At 35.8% G+C, this 16,662-nt stretch overlaps 1 pseudogene; it reads right to left on the reverse strand.

The window, feature by feature from the left end:
- Window positions 1-4,063: 4,063 nt before the first annotated feature.
- LOC106799965 (olfactory receptor 10R2-like) lies at window positions 4,064-4,997 on the reverse strand (annotated as a pseudogene).
- Window positions 4,998-16,662: the final 11,665 nt, after the last annotated feature.

The raw sequence follows: 16,662 nt of genomic DNA on the forward strand, positions 1-16,662 counted from the left end.
TTTCACAGGTGTTAATCCCATGCATTTATTAATAAACATCCTAAATGCCCAGCTATCTCAGAATGTACTTCCTAGGGAAAAAACCTGCAAGAGCTGGAAGATATGCTCACAAAATAGATAAAACTTCTAACTAAATATTTCAAAATAAGTGAAAAAAATTTAAAGAACTGGTAGAATATGTGAAATAATAGCAAAGATCAGAATTTAAAAGAATTCTGTTCTGAGTGATTAGAGAAAGGGAAGTTTTGAAAAGAGGGGATAGATCAGGAAGCAGTTAGAAATGGAACAAAACCCATTTCATAAATAAAGTCTAAACTTGGAAGAACATAAGAATGAATAAACATTATGGATAAGGCCATATAGAGAAAGCAGATAGGAAGAGAGGAAAAAACTGGAGAAAGAATAAAAATAATTCTCTAGAATACATTCTCTGTAGTTCTAGTGTTATAAACTTTGAAACCAGGTAAATACTCATGCATGATATTAGACGCCACAGGAGTTGTTTCTTTTGGAGAAGAGGGAGTGAGTAGTGAGGTGTTTCTAATACATTCACCCCTAGGTATCCACAGAATCCTCAACCCAGGACTCAACCAACAGTGGATCATGTAGTTCATACTACAGTACTGTGTGTTTAAGATCCTCTGTTGGTTGAATCCGGGGATGAGGAACCCGCAAATATGAAAGGCCAAGAAAGGGACTTGAGCATACTCGGAATTTGGTATCCATGGGGGGTTCCTGGAACCAATCCCCCGTGGATACCAAGGGACAAGTGTGTTCTATTTTTTGACTAATTTTTTTCATTTTGTGATAATTTATTGATGTGCCAGTCATGATTTGCTCCCTTTTCTATCTGTGCATTTTGTTTCCATAAAAAAGTGAACGTGATGCACTCTTCTTTCATGGATGCAATACATTTTATAGGAGGATATTATAATATCTTGTATTTTATGCATTTTTTATATTTCCTCTCAGAGTTTTTTACCCTTATGTTTTGATCTCTGTGTTTCATGTTCAAGGCTTCTTCAAATGTCTGGCAAGCCTTGGAAGTTCACACATATTCCAGACTGTGGCACTAAAAAGCTTGTTAGAAACTCTCTGTACATGGGGGTACCTTGTGGACTGGTGGGCTCCAATGTGTGAGAGTCAGACAGAGAAACATTACTCATTTTGTTCAAGTAACCCCTAACTTCCCTTCACCTACTGAAAAAAGAAATCTTCTTGTTTCCTAAAGGAATTTTTTTAAGAATGGTTGTCAACCTTTTGGGTACTAAGTGTGGGAAAGAGACTGGTGATGCTCCATGCTATAAGAGCACTCACATGCAATCCCCTGTTTTAAGTGCATCTCCTCACACATGCCTCAGTTCTGCCTGGAATCTCTAGTCCAGAACTCCTCTGGTTTAACTGCCATAAAAGAAAGCCTCCGATCTTACCCTAGCATGGAAGAAACACAAAACAACGCTAGTGAGATGAGAGTCTGCGGTCTAGCATCAATCTATGAGCTCTTTGTTATCAACCTGTGATGAGACAGGTATAGAAATTGAACATAAGTATTAAGCAACTTTTATAAAATTTGATATTACTGAGACATCCAATCAGTGGACACATCTTTTGGAACACAGAATAGAATAGTTGAGATGTTTATTTCATTTTTCTAATAATGCATTTTTATTGTATTTTACTGAAGTATTGGCTTGTGATGAATGGAAAAAGAAAACTAATTGCTCCTACTCTGCAGATGATTTGAGAAGCGCTGATCCAGAAGCTGTCTTCCTTATTAAGACATTAAACCAGTCTTGCTCTTTTCAGCGTCATCTGGGAGGCTCAGTTGTGAGGAGAATTTTCAGAGACAGTTCTGAGCCTTGAATTGGTTTGCTTTTGGTCAGTTTCCCACCTTCTGCAGGTGTATTTTCAGCTTTTTCTCTTCTGCTTAGAACCATTTTTTTTTTTGCCTCTATATTTTTTTAGATATATCCTGTGTGCTGTCCTCCACTATTTGCCTTCTTGATGAATTTTTTTGTTTTTGTACCTCTGCTGTTATTTTAGTGGGTTTAGGGATAGAATATATATGTTAAATCTCCAAAGGTTTATTTAGCTTTAAAGAAAAGATTTCACAACAAAACTTATGTCACTATTGCTAGAAATAGAATGAAATGTTAATAAACACAAAGGCAGTGAAGTATTTTAATTCAGCGCTGTGAAACCATGACAGGACCCATACATACAACACAAAAATGATATTGCATACTAAAATAGTTCAATAACAAAATTAAGATCACATCCATAATATGCATGCTATTTTAATCTAAATGAAAATACTTCCCCAGGAATAATTTGCGAGAAACCAAAAATAAAACTCAATAAATTCTCAATATAGAACTTACACCAATCACATTCGCTAACAAAGAAAACTATAAATAAGTAATAGAAGTTATTTAAATACCAGCAAGGAAATATCTATAATAAGTAAGTATTTCATTCTTAAAAAATATGTGATTAATGAATGACAATTTCAAACCTGTTAGAAAAAAAAAAAGAACAAAAGAAAATTTGAGATGGGCAGTGCTGTACTTAAAGATATATGTAGTGCCGTAAATGCCTTAATTATTTAACTAGTAAGAATGGAAATAATGTAAAAGAACTTAACCCCAAAAGTGAAAAGTGGGATACAAAAATAAGAATAGAGGTAACAATAATTTGAAAATAAGACAGCATTATGCATTTTATACAGTTTAATTTGAAAATCTAAATAAAATTAACAAGGGAGAAAACTGTTAGATTTTACCCTGGAGGTCACACATGAAATATGAACTTCAGTTTTATTCATTATGTTTTAAAAAGAATATTGATAAACTGCAGCATATCTAGAAGACAGCGCACAAGAAGATGTGGTGTCTGAAATTCAGGTCACATGAGTAATCGGAAGGGTTCAGATTATCATCATAAGTGTTTCAAACATCTGTGAAACAATATTAGACTTGTGTACGACACAAGAGACAGAAAATATGAAAATCACAGAGGCAAATATCAGCTAAAACAATAATGAGAGCTGAAAACAACGTTTTGTGAAGTCGTCAATATCCAGTCCGTGCAGGCTGATTCCGCTTGAACACACGGATGAAGGAATTTCCTTACAGGTGAGGTACGACGAGATGACCACCAAAGTCATTCTGTCTCTAAAATTTTATAGTCTGATGATAAATTGAAACTGGATAGCTCCCTCTTCTTAATAATCTCAGTGTGGAAGGCCATGCAGACATCTTCTTCAGCCTGACGTGGGACTGGATGATTATTATTTTCTATTCATTTACGTAGCATATCTTCTATGTTACATAAAGTGTAGTTCGAAGCTGTAGTCAGAAAAGGCACCCAGAAATACTATTTTTGTGGAAGATCAAAGAAATAAAAGGTCTTTGCAGAGATGTTCAATGTCTTGATTAATATGAGTCTTACTTTCTGTCCAGTTTTATGTTATATGTATCCTTTCTTTTATACTACCATTATACAAAAACAAAAACTCTGTAAAGTAAAAAAGGAAAATTTATATTATCCCTATTTTCTGTATTTAAAAATTTAGACTAAGAGAAAAATTATAGCTTTATTAAAGTCATAACCTAAATAATGTCAAGCTTAAATCTTTTAATTACTAGTACAGTATCTTTTTTCCTCTTTCTGTCATTCTCCCAGAAGTAAGCAACTTTCAGATCTGAGGACTTCATTTCAAGCTGGACATAACATGAAGCAAAGAGTACAGTCAGAGATTTTGGGCAAATACATCGAACATAGAGCAAGAGATAATGCCCTTTTTGAGTTAAGACCCTTTTTGAGAATGATGAATCCAGAGGAAAAAGAGGAAGAGGAGAGTTATTCTTTAGTGACATATCCTTTGCTATCTCCCTTAATCTTTACGACAACCTTGAGATGAACATAATACTATGCCTTCTTTACATAAGAGAACATTAAGGTCCCACAGTATCAAAGGATTCCTCTAAGTCCACACAGTTATACAGACAAATGGACTAGAAACATTTATGAAATGTGTGTATACTGTTGAAAAATGTTCTAATTATAAAGTCTTAAGAGGAAACCCAGTCTTCCTAATCATTTTCTGAATGGCCAACTGTATATGTTTGTTCCTGAGGCTGTATACCATAGGGTTCAACAGTGGGGTGATGATGGCATAGGTCACTGTCACCAGCCTGTTTTTGCCTGATGTATATTTGACTGAGGGTCGCAGGTAGACAAAGGAAGCACAGCCATAATGGACAATGACCACAATGAGATGGGAGGCACAGGTGGAGAAGGCTTTTTCCTTGCCTTTGGTGGGATATTCAAGATAGAATGGAAAAGAAAGCTGTTAAGAGATGTAGATGAAGAACAAGGGCACAATAAGCACTAAGACCCCAAAGATGAAGATGACCAGTTCATTGATGTAGGTTTCAGCACAGGTGAGATGAACGCCCAGTGAAATATCAAAAAAGTAGTGATTGATCTTGTGGGATCCACAGAAAGAGAGGCTAAAGACCAAACTTATCCCCTCCAGAGATATTAGGGAGCCACTAAGAATACAAATTGTTGCCAGTGGTCCACTAACCCTCCAGCTCATAAGAATGGGGTGGTGTAAAGCAGATGGCAGCATAACTATCATAACCCATCACTGTCAGAAGCAGGCAATTGGTGATACCAAAACCAAGGGAGAAGAATATCTGGGTGGCACCACTCATAAAAGAGAGCGTCCTGAGTACAGAGAACAGATTGATAAGCATCTTAGGCAGGATAACAATTGTGTAGAAGATCTCAGAGGTAGAGAGGACACAAAGAAACAAGTACATGGGTGTGTGGAGGCTGCAATCCAAGTGGATTACCGAGATGGTGTTGATATTTCCACTCAGGATGGTCAAGTAGAGGCAGAGAAAGATCACAAAGAGGACAAGCTGCAATTCCCCAAGGCTGGAGAAACCTAGCAAGAGGAACTCAGCAACGCAGGAGGCATTAGCCATGGAGGGCTGATTGTATGGAACAAAGCCAATATGATCAGGTCCAGAAACCTTTGGAGCTGAGAGATCTGGGAGACTCACCCTTCATAAAGTAGCTAGCACCAGTCTGGTATGAATGAGAAACACCAGGAATGAGGGAGAAAGAAAGGATTGCAAATTACTCAAAAATTATCCCAAATTATCATGCACCCACAGTGCTATTTTTCTGCCAATGATTTTACCAGTGAATTTGAGGGCAAGTGTTCACATGAAGTGTACAGGTATTTGCTCCAATAAAGCCTATCCTTCAGGCCCCCTCCTTGCAGACTTATGTAATCTCAACTTAATTTTTTGGTAATCTAGTCCTCCAAAAAACCTTTAACTATATTAGTTATGATTTTAAGTAGTCATAGTTCTATCTACATTAATGATACATAGATTCTATAAATAATAGGACCAATGTCTGAAGATCCATCTCCCACCTGCTTTTAATCCATAGTTCATTTAAGGAAACATCCATTGATCTGTCTTTGTGTTGCTTGCCCTTAAAGAACACAGTTCTCTTTCATCACTAATCATATACCCCATTTCCATGCAGTCATTCATTAAAATTAATTTGGTTTAGAACTACAGCTATGGCCTTAGAACAAGTTTTAAGATTCCTTTACAAACTCTTATAGGACACAAGGCCTGATTTTCCCTTGCAGGAAATACATGGCTAGAATAATTTAGTTTTGCGTTAGCATTCACTGGTTTTCCATTTGGTTATAGATCTTACCCTTGATATAACTGACCCAACAAACTGTTGTTCCTAGGCTCTTTCCCTGAATTCCTGAGTAGTGAGGCTCAGATACTTTTCCTAAGGCCTCTGGAACAATTATTGTTATTGGTACTATATTGTACATATTTTAATCTAACTACTCTTATCCCCTCCCACCACCTGCCCAAATCTCTTCCCTCACCTGGATTCTGTTTCTCAATAATAAGTTTCAAAATATTCTTACTCATCCGAGCTGTAAATTTCTGAGACATGTTTAAACATGTGAATTTTCTCTTCCTCCACATCCCATCTGTTTTAGTTCTGTGATACATTTAGGATCCATTTCTTCCTGTCTGCAAGAAATTAGCTCTTCCCAGACTATTACAAGAGAACTATAAACAGACTCCTTTGATTCAATCTCTTTTCACTCCAAGCCATCCTCCACAATAGCAGCAAAGTTGTCTTTCTATAAGACAAGTTCTATCCCATTAACAAAACTAACTGACCCTCAATTATCTATAAAGTTAAAACAACTATATTCACGGTCTTTCATACTTTTCTGTTGATTTGCAAACTGACCCAGTACGCAGAGTGCAAGGAGAGACCAAAAAAAGAGACAGACCGCTCCATATTAGTAGATGGCAGTTTTAATAAACAAAGGGACTTACATATTAAGTTTGTCTTGGATGGCCACAACGTGACTAGATCTCCTCACCAACTCACCAGAATCTTAAAAGTTTATATAGAAGCCTTAGCGAGGTTCAGTAAAGGATGCTGTCCAGATGGTCTCAACAACACCTTACTCTCTCAAGGCTATGTACTTGAAACAGCCCCCACTGTGGGAATCATGGGCAGAACTTACATTCCAAGGACAGGGGAGGGAGTGAGGAGCCTCTAATTGCCCAGGTCCAGCTCACAGGTCAACTGGCAGTCACGTCCTCTTGATGACCTCCTCCAACATTTTCCCAAATGTACTTTTCCACTCATAAATAACTGCCATTATACACTCCTTCACATGCACTTTAGCATTGAGAAATTTTGAAGAATGATGTGATTTTTCATACTACCTCCTAAATCTGGAAATAGTCCATGTTTTATGTTTGTTGTTGCTTTTCTTCTTCTTCTTTAAAGTTAGCAACCTTCTTTAAATTCTTAGTTTAAAAAAATATATACTCATTGAATTCTTTCCACAAATTCTTAATTGTGCTTTACCAATTTCTCTGGGTTTCCTGAGCAATCACTAGAATTCTTACTTGCTTTGCCTCTGGTAGTATAAGTTTGTCTTTGACTCCACAAATTTTAACTTACTAGAGACCAGAACCTGCATCTCAATACAGTCAATAGTATCTAATATATACGAAGTGATTGAAAACTTGTTGAAAAACTAAATGAGCAATGATCTCAGTTTCACTTCTAAATTATTTCAAAACTCTCAAGTAGATGGCATTTGAATCAAGGGGTTTTCCAAACTTGTGCCCTTAATATTAATGTAGTATTCAACATTAACCTTCTGCTTCAACATTTTGCAATGAAAAATCTCTCTGACATCAGTCTCCAAATGCAGGGACAAAAGATTCATTGAAAATTGCTGCTATCTCATTTTCATTTTTGATTATCAACTGCTCTCCTCCATTATCTCGTTAGCTAAACTTTTTAATGTTAAAAATACTTCATTGTTGATTAAAGTCCTTTGCAAGTTACAAAATTTATATTACTGTTTTCTCTTTTGCTTAGACGAAGGTTTAGCAAAATTTTGAAATGGAACTAGAATCAAGAGCTTGAACTCTTATGTTCAGTGGCTATTCCATGAACTCAATGGCTATTCCATGACCATCCAGCCCCCTCCACCCCACAATGTGCCATCTACTCTTCAAGCTCATCCTTGGAATCTATGTGGGAACTGAAGTTTGAAAATAAAATTCACTATGGAAATATTTGACTCCACTTAACCCAGTCTAGGATGTTGCATAAAATATGTGGTAAATAGGAGATAGTGTCCTGAGCTTGGCAAGGAGAATATTACAGGTTCAGAGACAAACTTTGGAAAAATGAAAAAGAGGAAAAACAAAAAACAAAAAAGGAAAAATTGGGCAATCAATTTGTCTTTTTAACAAATGAAAAGATTGAATTGATTTTTCATTATCCTGCTCACTAACTCTTCATGTCCTATAGGGTAAATTCAATTTCCTTAAGCAGGTTATTAAGACAGCTAATTCTCATCCTCATCTACATTTACAACTTCATCCTCTAAATCTTCATCACACAGGAACTGCACTGAAATACAATTTCCTATATATACCTTTGTGTTTCAAGACTCTATGCTTGAGAGAGAGAAAGGAAGAGAGAGATCTCAGTCTCCAATATCTCACCTTCATGTGGCCCACTCAGTCTTTACATGTTTTAAAATCACTAGTTAAACTTTCTTTAATCTGTCTAGGGAGAGTTTGCTGTTCTTAGCATATTTAAAGCTTAGTACATTCAAAGACTGTTTCATGCATCTTTATCAGAATACTCAACATGTTATATCAAAATTATTTTTCCTGTTTGTCTCCCCAAAGGACTTCAGAGCCTCAATGATAAAGACCATATCTTATTCTCTCTATATTCTCAAAACTTAACCCAATATTTAAATAAATGAGATATAAGCACTTGATGAATAAATAAATGAAATAGTCCATTAAAGAGTTAATAATGATTCCAATTAGTTTGTTTTATAGTACATGGGTCCCCTTTGCACAACCATGTGCCTTCTAAACAGAAACACTTTTGATGTTCACCATACATTCCATGTTCTCTATCAATGTTTGTTTTCTTTCTTTCTTAGACTATGTCTTCCCTATGAAAAAAATAAAAGCTTTTCCCATAGCCTTGCTTTCCTTTTTGGCCTTGGTCTCCATCTTTATACTTACATTTTTCAGTATACTGCTGTCCTTTCTGTCATTTGATCACATTTCTTATTTTCCACTGCTAATAACGAGAGGTAAACATATCATTGGCTCATGGGAAAACCCAACAATTTTTAAATATGACATACAAATCAACAACTGGATTGTCATGGCATTTCTCAATAAGGAAATCAAAGTCCCAAAATAAAAATCAAAATTTCACATTTCTTCAAATTGAAGTTTTGATGACATGAAGATGTCTTCAATTTTCTGACACTTCCTAGAGACTTCTATGAAGGTTCCAAGGTGAAATTTGCCAAAGTTTTCTTCCCTGTCATAATGCCCCAGGGTTCTTCTATTTTCCACAAACTCTCTAAAGCAGTATAAGAAAGCTATCTACATTACTTCATAGAAAAATATTACCTGTGCCTTTCTCCATGGGCAGGTTATTCATTACCTCAATGAGTATCACTAATGGTCTTTCCTTTTTACATTAGCCATGCCCTCAATGGCTTGGTTGGTAATTGAGATCCCTATCTCCATAGAGAGCTAATTATCACATTGTGCCCAATATTTGGCCATAATTTCCTTAATTAGCAAGTAGAACCTTGGTAAGACACTATGAGAAGGCCCTTTCCAATACACCATGGGGATAGTTGATTTCCTCTTAGAAATTTTCTAGGTACTCATTAGAGAGCTGGAGGTTTTCTGGGCACCATTTGTTAAAAAAGACATCAATGGAACTGTCTCCTTTGAGTGTCCCTACATAAAGACTCTAAATTTTTATTCTTAGGTTGGAGAAAAAGATCTATTTCAAATTCTCACTTCTGAAAGCCAGAAAATGGGAAGAAAGATCCAACGAACAGAGGGCAGCATATCAAAATGGAAGAGGCAGAATAAGTCTTCAGACACAGGGAAACAGTTCCCAGAATATAATGTAAGCATGATAAATATTTTCTTAACAAATAAATAAATAAAATTTGAATTATGAAGAAAACTGTGATAGTGCCCTTATATAGGTTTTAGCCAAGACTTCTCCTTCAGTAGAGCTTCCTCCTAATTTCAGGTTGCATATTTATTCCCTCTGTCAGTGAGTTTGACACTTGTGCTGGAAACGGGGCAAATGCTAGACACTCATGGATGTCTCTATGAGGGATTCACATGAACTGCTCTTGTACGAGTTACGTCAGAGATGCTACAGGCATGGGACAGTAGGAGAAAAGCCCAAGTTATCAAGTAAAAATTTGATGAACAGGACTCGGTGGTTTCTTTCTCCTTCAGTTATGTCAGAGATTAGGACTATGGCTAGATCTTCAGGAAATACTTTGCTAAGAAGATTCATTCACAGGCTTTATCTTCCTCTAGATGTGCAGAAGGTGAAATATAGTCACACATTTTTCAGACTTCTCACTTAGGTAGATGATGTACATGCCTCTTTGCCTTGAATCTAGGTAGGCTGAGTGATTACTTTGACCAATAGACTGTAGCAAAACTGATAATGTATTAGTTTATAAACCCTGGACTCTAAAGTCTGGCATCTTCTACTTCTCTTCTCATCCTGTCTCTTTGAACATTAATTTTTGGACCCTAGCAACCATGTTTTGAGGAAGCCCATACAGCCCTTAGAGAATCCAACCGGTGAGAAACCAAGACTCCTAGCTCCTAGACCAGATAAGCACACAGCCAAAAATTAACATGAACTATCCAGCCACATAAGTGAGCAATCTTGGAAATGGATCCCTCAGCCCCGCTTGAGCCACGAAGGAGAACCTCACAAAGTGCAAATATAGGCAGCTGTCATGAAACCCTGCCAAACTGTATGCAAAATAAATATTTGCTGTTATTTTAACAGCTAAAATCACGGGTAGTTTGTTATGCAGCATTAAATAACTACAACAGATTTTGGTATCTAAAGTCAGAGTGCTAATGTAATTAAAACTTAAAACATATTACATCGACTTTGGAATTCATAGTGAGAGAATCTAAAAAGGGTTAAGAATTTTGTTACAGAAAGGTGAAAGAGCTGGGAGGCAACTCTTGGTAAGCATTTGAAGGACAGACAGAAAAATGTCATTATAGTTTGGTTAAAAAAAAAGATAATTATTATGCTTTGCTGGGAAGTTTGGCATACCATAGCCTGGAAAACAGAAAAAGCATTTAGTGATCTCATAAGACTTACTGGAGAAATTTCTAGGAAGACCATAGAAAGTGCAAATCAAAGATAAAATATGAGAAGAAAGATATGAACAAAAGAAGATGTTGTTTAGTTTTTGAGAAGAATTTAGAGGAAATGTAAAAAATACAGAACCTGATGGGTTTGAAAATAAAGTTGTTTCTCATCCCATCCCCCATCTCTCCCAACAAAGATTCTCAAAGTAGGAAATGGCTTCAGGGAGAAGATTAAACCCAAGATGCTATCAAGAAACCATTGTCACAGGGTAAAGATCACAAGAAGGTAACTGTAAGACTCTTGGTTAGAACTCAGAAATACTTAATTCTATACCAAGTAAAGTTTCCAAGTATCCTGATGGTATAAATGCTCTAAGTTGAACAATAGCTCTTTTTATGAACTTAAGGGAATAATCATACAGCAGCCTCACAGGTAGCCCATAATAAGGAAAAAAATGTAGGTGTGACTTTTATCTAATAGAATTAATTTTATAAATTGATACGTTAGAAACCCCGAAAGTTTTTTAAAGAAATTATATCAACTTGTGCCAAGGGGCACAGACATAATAAAAATGAAAAGACTTCAATTCTTCTAACCTTTTTACATTGAGGAATCAGACTGAGAAAACTACTCACCTGCAAATACTGACTATGGATAAGGAAGAACTATCAGAGAGTGGGCAAAAGACTCCACAGGTTAGAGCCAAAAGCCATGGAGAATCTTTCTCAGGAAATAGGACTGAGTCCTAATCAAAGAACTGGCAACATGTGCCCAGTTGGATTTCAGAATTTTTATGGACCAGTAACTGCTACGTGCCTCATTTCAAAAGGGAGTGTCTATTGCAGTTATCCTATGCCTATCTCATCATTGTATTTTGAATATAGTCAGGAGCAGATAATTTGCATCTTCAGTTTGCAGATCCTCGAATGGAAAGAAACTACACCTAAACTACATCACATGTACATGGATTTGATTTAGATTGCAAGGTCATGGACCTTTAGCCAGAGGCAGCCAGATGCTGCAATTGCATGAGATCTTGTGGGGTCTTGGGGGAGAGTATATATATATTGCAAGTGGTAAGAATGTAAATAAGTTGTGATTAGAGGGAAGATTATACAAAACTAAAGATAACCACAAATACTTCGAGCCTCTTCCCAGTGAGATATGTGTGCTCTGTTTCCCTTCCCCTAGAATATGGGTGGTCCCATTATGACTGCTTAGACCAATGAAATACTCCATAATGGTGCTACACTTTAAAAGACTAGCAGCATCCACTCCTAGATCTTAGAATATTACTCTTTGAACCCAGTTTCCACACTGTTTGGAACTCCAAGGTAAGTACATTTCACAGTGTATATGTATATCAAAACATCATGTTGTATACCATAAACATATACAATTCTTATTTATCCATTTGGAATACATTTTCAAAAATAAAAAAAACAAATAACTTTTTTTAAAAAAGAAAAAAAAAACATTATTGGCTCTGTCATCAAGAAAGTCAATATATATCAATGGGAAATGAATAATGTTCAATCTTTAGAAGTACAGCCCTAAAAACTTAGAATAAGTGTACTTTTCAAAAGTACGTATTCGTTAAAATATTTAGCTCTCTTTCTTATTCTAAATGATACTCTTAAAAATGATTGATCTATCCATAACTTACAGATCTAGAAGTTAAGTTTAAATTCTTATATTGAACAAAACATTTTCAGAAAAATAAATCTATTCTGTGGCAATCATAAAATAAATTAGAATGAATTACCCTAGCTGGTATAATAAGCCCCTTTCTGTTTGTAGATTAGTTGTATGACAGAACAAAGTACATTGAAGTGGCCAAGGACAAGCCTCAATTTTAATTTTTATGTTTCCTATAAAAGCAACACTCCTTTAGGAAATAGCTCCTCTAAACTATAGAGCTCAAACTTATGTGTGTCAGTCATTAAGGGTAATACCAGAAGAGACCATTTCCATCTCCCCTCACACTGATTCCTAGACTTAGATATTATTGTTATTGAAGAATGGACACAATAAAGTTGCCAGTTCAGAGTATATACAGCCTTGAGTAGACATATGGGCTCCATCAGGTGTTGTCACACAGTTGGTGCCATAACTGAGCCATTGGTAAGCCATTTTATTGTTCTACAAGGACATCTTCTGAGTGATGAGCTGCATACGTGAAAACAGGTTTCCCAGCATTATTTACTAAGTAATCAGTTTTCTTATTGACTTATGAAGTCAATTCTACCAAAAACCAAGTTCCCAAACATACATAGATCAATATCTGAGCTCCCTTTTCTATACCTTTGTGCTGTTTATCTCTTCCTGTTTCAGGAGCATGCTCTTATTACAAAGGCATCTTCCTACTGGGAAGAGTAAGCCCCTATATTACTTGTCCTTTTTCAAAATTGTCTTATTTTTCCATATAAAATTTAGAAATTTGATGGTCAGGTTGCCTTCATAGTTCATACTGGGATTTGGATTGGAATTATACTGGGTTTGATTAGCTTGGATGAAATCGACAACTTTATATTTTGTCATTCTAGTAAAAAAAATTTGCATTATAACAAGCAATTTAATGATAGAGCTCAACTAGTTTTAAGATACTTGTTAAACATTCATGTTTTTGCAGAACATCCCAATATTCATAATTAGAATTTCTATGGACAAGAACCTGAGAAGAAGAGTTTGTAATTAAGCCCTCTTGTGACTGTTATAAACACTAAAATTGAGAATCGCTGGACAAATACACCAGTTTTCTGACTTAAAATTCAATGAAAAGTTTCCACTTAGTATCTGCATCACTGTATTAATTGTGGTGATTTCTCCTTCAGAATCCATCACACAGGGACTCAACGTCCAATGTTGACGTGGGCTAATTATACTAATGGCTCCTACTCCCCAGGTTACTCAACTAAGGTTACCTTTGAGAAACTGGTGACATTATGTATCCAAAATAAACCTGACTTCTAATTAACCCAAGACAATGCCTCCAGGGCAGTAGATCCAGCCTCAGGAGTCCAACAATCACAGTACATGCTTATAATAACCACATCCCATGTTGGTCACCAGAACTTCTAAAGAGAGTGACTTTGGCTGGAGAAGCTGAGAGTCTTGATGGATAGGGAGGTTACCTCTACTAATGCAGATGAAATCTATCTCAAGGCAGATTCACCCTTTTCTACTTTTATATCTTCAGATTCTAAACTTTGGCTTAGAACCTACTTGTCAAGGGATGCCAGATACTAAATGACTGCTTCTGTCTGAATTGAAAGGAAGAGAGCAATGTAGGTACTTACTGAGCTAGGGGAATATTGATCTACTCTGGGGCTTTGTGGGGCCTAGACCTAAGTGATGGGTAGTGCTTGAGAATAACTCCTCCTCAACCTCTCACAGAGGTCAGTCAAGGCAATTCCAGTAAGTGGCAATGTTAAGAAGGAAAATCAGGAGACACCTTTAACTCAAAGTACTAAGAGTGATTGGACAAGGTCCATAGAGTTCTCTGAATTTTTCTTAATGATTACAATGGGTCATTTTTGCTCCCAACTAGATGTCCTTTCCTGTTCTTTTCTGTTCTTTTAGATTGGTTGATTGATGGATTAAATGAAACAGATATTTACTAATTCTCCTCTTCTCTCTCTAATGTGTACTAACGGATGTATGTTTTTAACTAGAATTGAAATCTGATACTTAAACTCCATTGTAATAAGGCAAATTCAGGATTTTAATGTGTATCTAAAAAGATAAAAATTCCACTTCGTTACTCTCTGAGGCCATCTACATAATTTCTCTATTAATTGATTGATGCTTTCCTTCATATAATTATTTGAATATATATAAAGTTTTGCATCTGAAAAATATGTAGATTTGCTCCCTATTTGAGGTACCCACTACCCTCAAGTACTGGATCCCTATTTAAATCCAGATTACATAAAATCCACTTGGAGCATCTAAGAAGTTAGAAAAATAAGGTGCAGAGATGTCATCCCAAGGATCGTAACCTGAATTCCATCCATAGATTATAGAATATCATCAGAGGACTTTATGGATCATTTAACTAGAGACTCTTGGACTCCCTGAGTTGACACGGCTCTTAGGGGTCAGTACTCAACTCTTACCCAAAGTCAAAATTCCTTCTGCAAGATGTTATGCAAGGAGCCTCTGCTTAAATATTTTCCATGCATCCTAATAGTTTACTACAGTTATTGCTTACCTCATCCCCTTTAATTTTAAAATTTGGAGACAACATCCATGCTAAATGTCATGCCCAAATTTACACAAAACTAGACCTAAAATGTAGATCTTTTCACACCAAATGGAAGGATATTTCACCTTAATTTTATAGCCTGTGGATATTTGGCTGGAAGATCATTTTTATTCTTGGACTCTCTTATCTTTCTATCCATGGTACTGACATAACACACTGCAGTGGTCTCTGATGTCTTCTTGAATAGATGGCAGCTGCCTTCTCAGATGAACTGTGCCACTGGGTCTCCACACAAAATGAAAAGGGAAAGTATATCAATAACACAACTCATTTAGACTGTGTGGTTATATTAATAGTATGCAAAAAAAAATCCACTTAACTGAAATCAGCTGTCCTCATGGGTCTGAGTGACAAACAATTCAAGCAATTTTTTTGAGTATTGGGTAGATACATGTACTGAATCAGAATCAGAGAATTCCAGCTTCTGTGGTCCACTCTACACCTCATCATTAGTGGAGTGAGGGTATAGTGGATTAGGCAGGAATTAGTTGAAAAGAGATCCAGAAAAGTTCTTGAGAAATTGATAAGACAAGGATAAGTAATAGCCAGAAAATTAGATTTCCCTCAGTGTCCTGAAATAGACAGAAACTCATTTTCCAGGTGGAGGTATTATGTAGGAAAACTGTCTCATTTGTTTGCCTTTCTTATTTCTTCATATAGAAAACATATAACTAGTACACACATATATGTATATAATGGGGCTATACATGATATATACATCCTTTATAATTATATTTAAAACAAATAACTTCATGGTTACAGAATGAAAACTTTCTATTTGTGTGAAAGAGCTTTGAAACCTGCTCATGTGAGCATTCTAATACCAACTTCAGATAAATAAATAATTATACCTACTAAGTTTAGGATCAGTTTCTAGTAAATAAGACAGAACAAAAATTATAATCTCCAAATTCTATGGATACAATGAGTTTCAGAAATTTCTAATCATTTAACTCAGAGTCTAGGAAGCTAAGATTTGCTATTGACTACAAAAATGTAAAAACAAAAAGTTCTGGTAGCAGATGCTAATCATTCCTGAACACAAAATAATGTAAAAGTATATAAATATACTGAAAAGTATATAAATGAAGACTGGATACATTAAAAATGCTGGATGATTTTTGCATCGAGAGAATTAATTTCTTTACTTCTTAAGCTTGGGCAGTTGGGAAATACACTCATGAAAAAATTATCTGATGTAAGGTCTAATAATGACTTTAGAAATAATTCTTTCTAGCAGTTTGAAAACTGTGTTTAGTAGAGGAATATTAAAAAAAATCTTATTTACATAAAAATATATAAAAGTTATAAAGCTTTTGATTTATTTCAGGGAAATGGAACCTGGAATTATCCGATTGTCTCGCACTCTCTGCAGCAAGCACTGAGCCATTTTTGCGAAACTCGATTACAATGAGTTTCTCAGAGGCACTTAGATGGGGAAAATGAAGTGTGGTGCAAAATGCCATGAAGTTAATTAGTACTTTTCTACTACTGTGGTGACTCTTCTCTTCCTGAAAAAGGAAAAACTTTTCTTTAGACTAGTGTTATCTTCTGTTCCACCTTTAGCTCAGTGCTCTAGTTTGCAGAACCTCTGGTAATGTTTCTAA

The sequence above is a fragment of the Ceratotherium simum genome, chromosome 2 (assembly GCF_057802395.1).
Source record: "Ceratotherium simum simum isolate JZ-2026a chromosome 2, ASM5780239v1, whole genome shotgun sequence".
Taxonomy (NCBI): domain Eukaryota; kingdom Metazoa; phylum Chordata; class Mammalia; order Perissodactyla; family Rhinocerotidae; genus Ceratotherium; species Ceratotherium simum.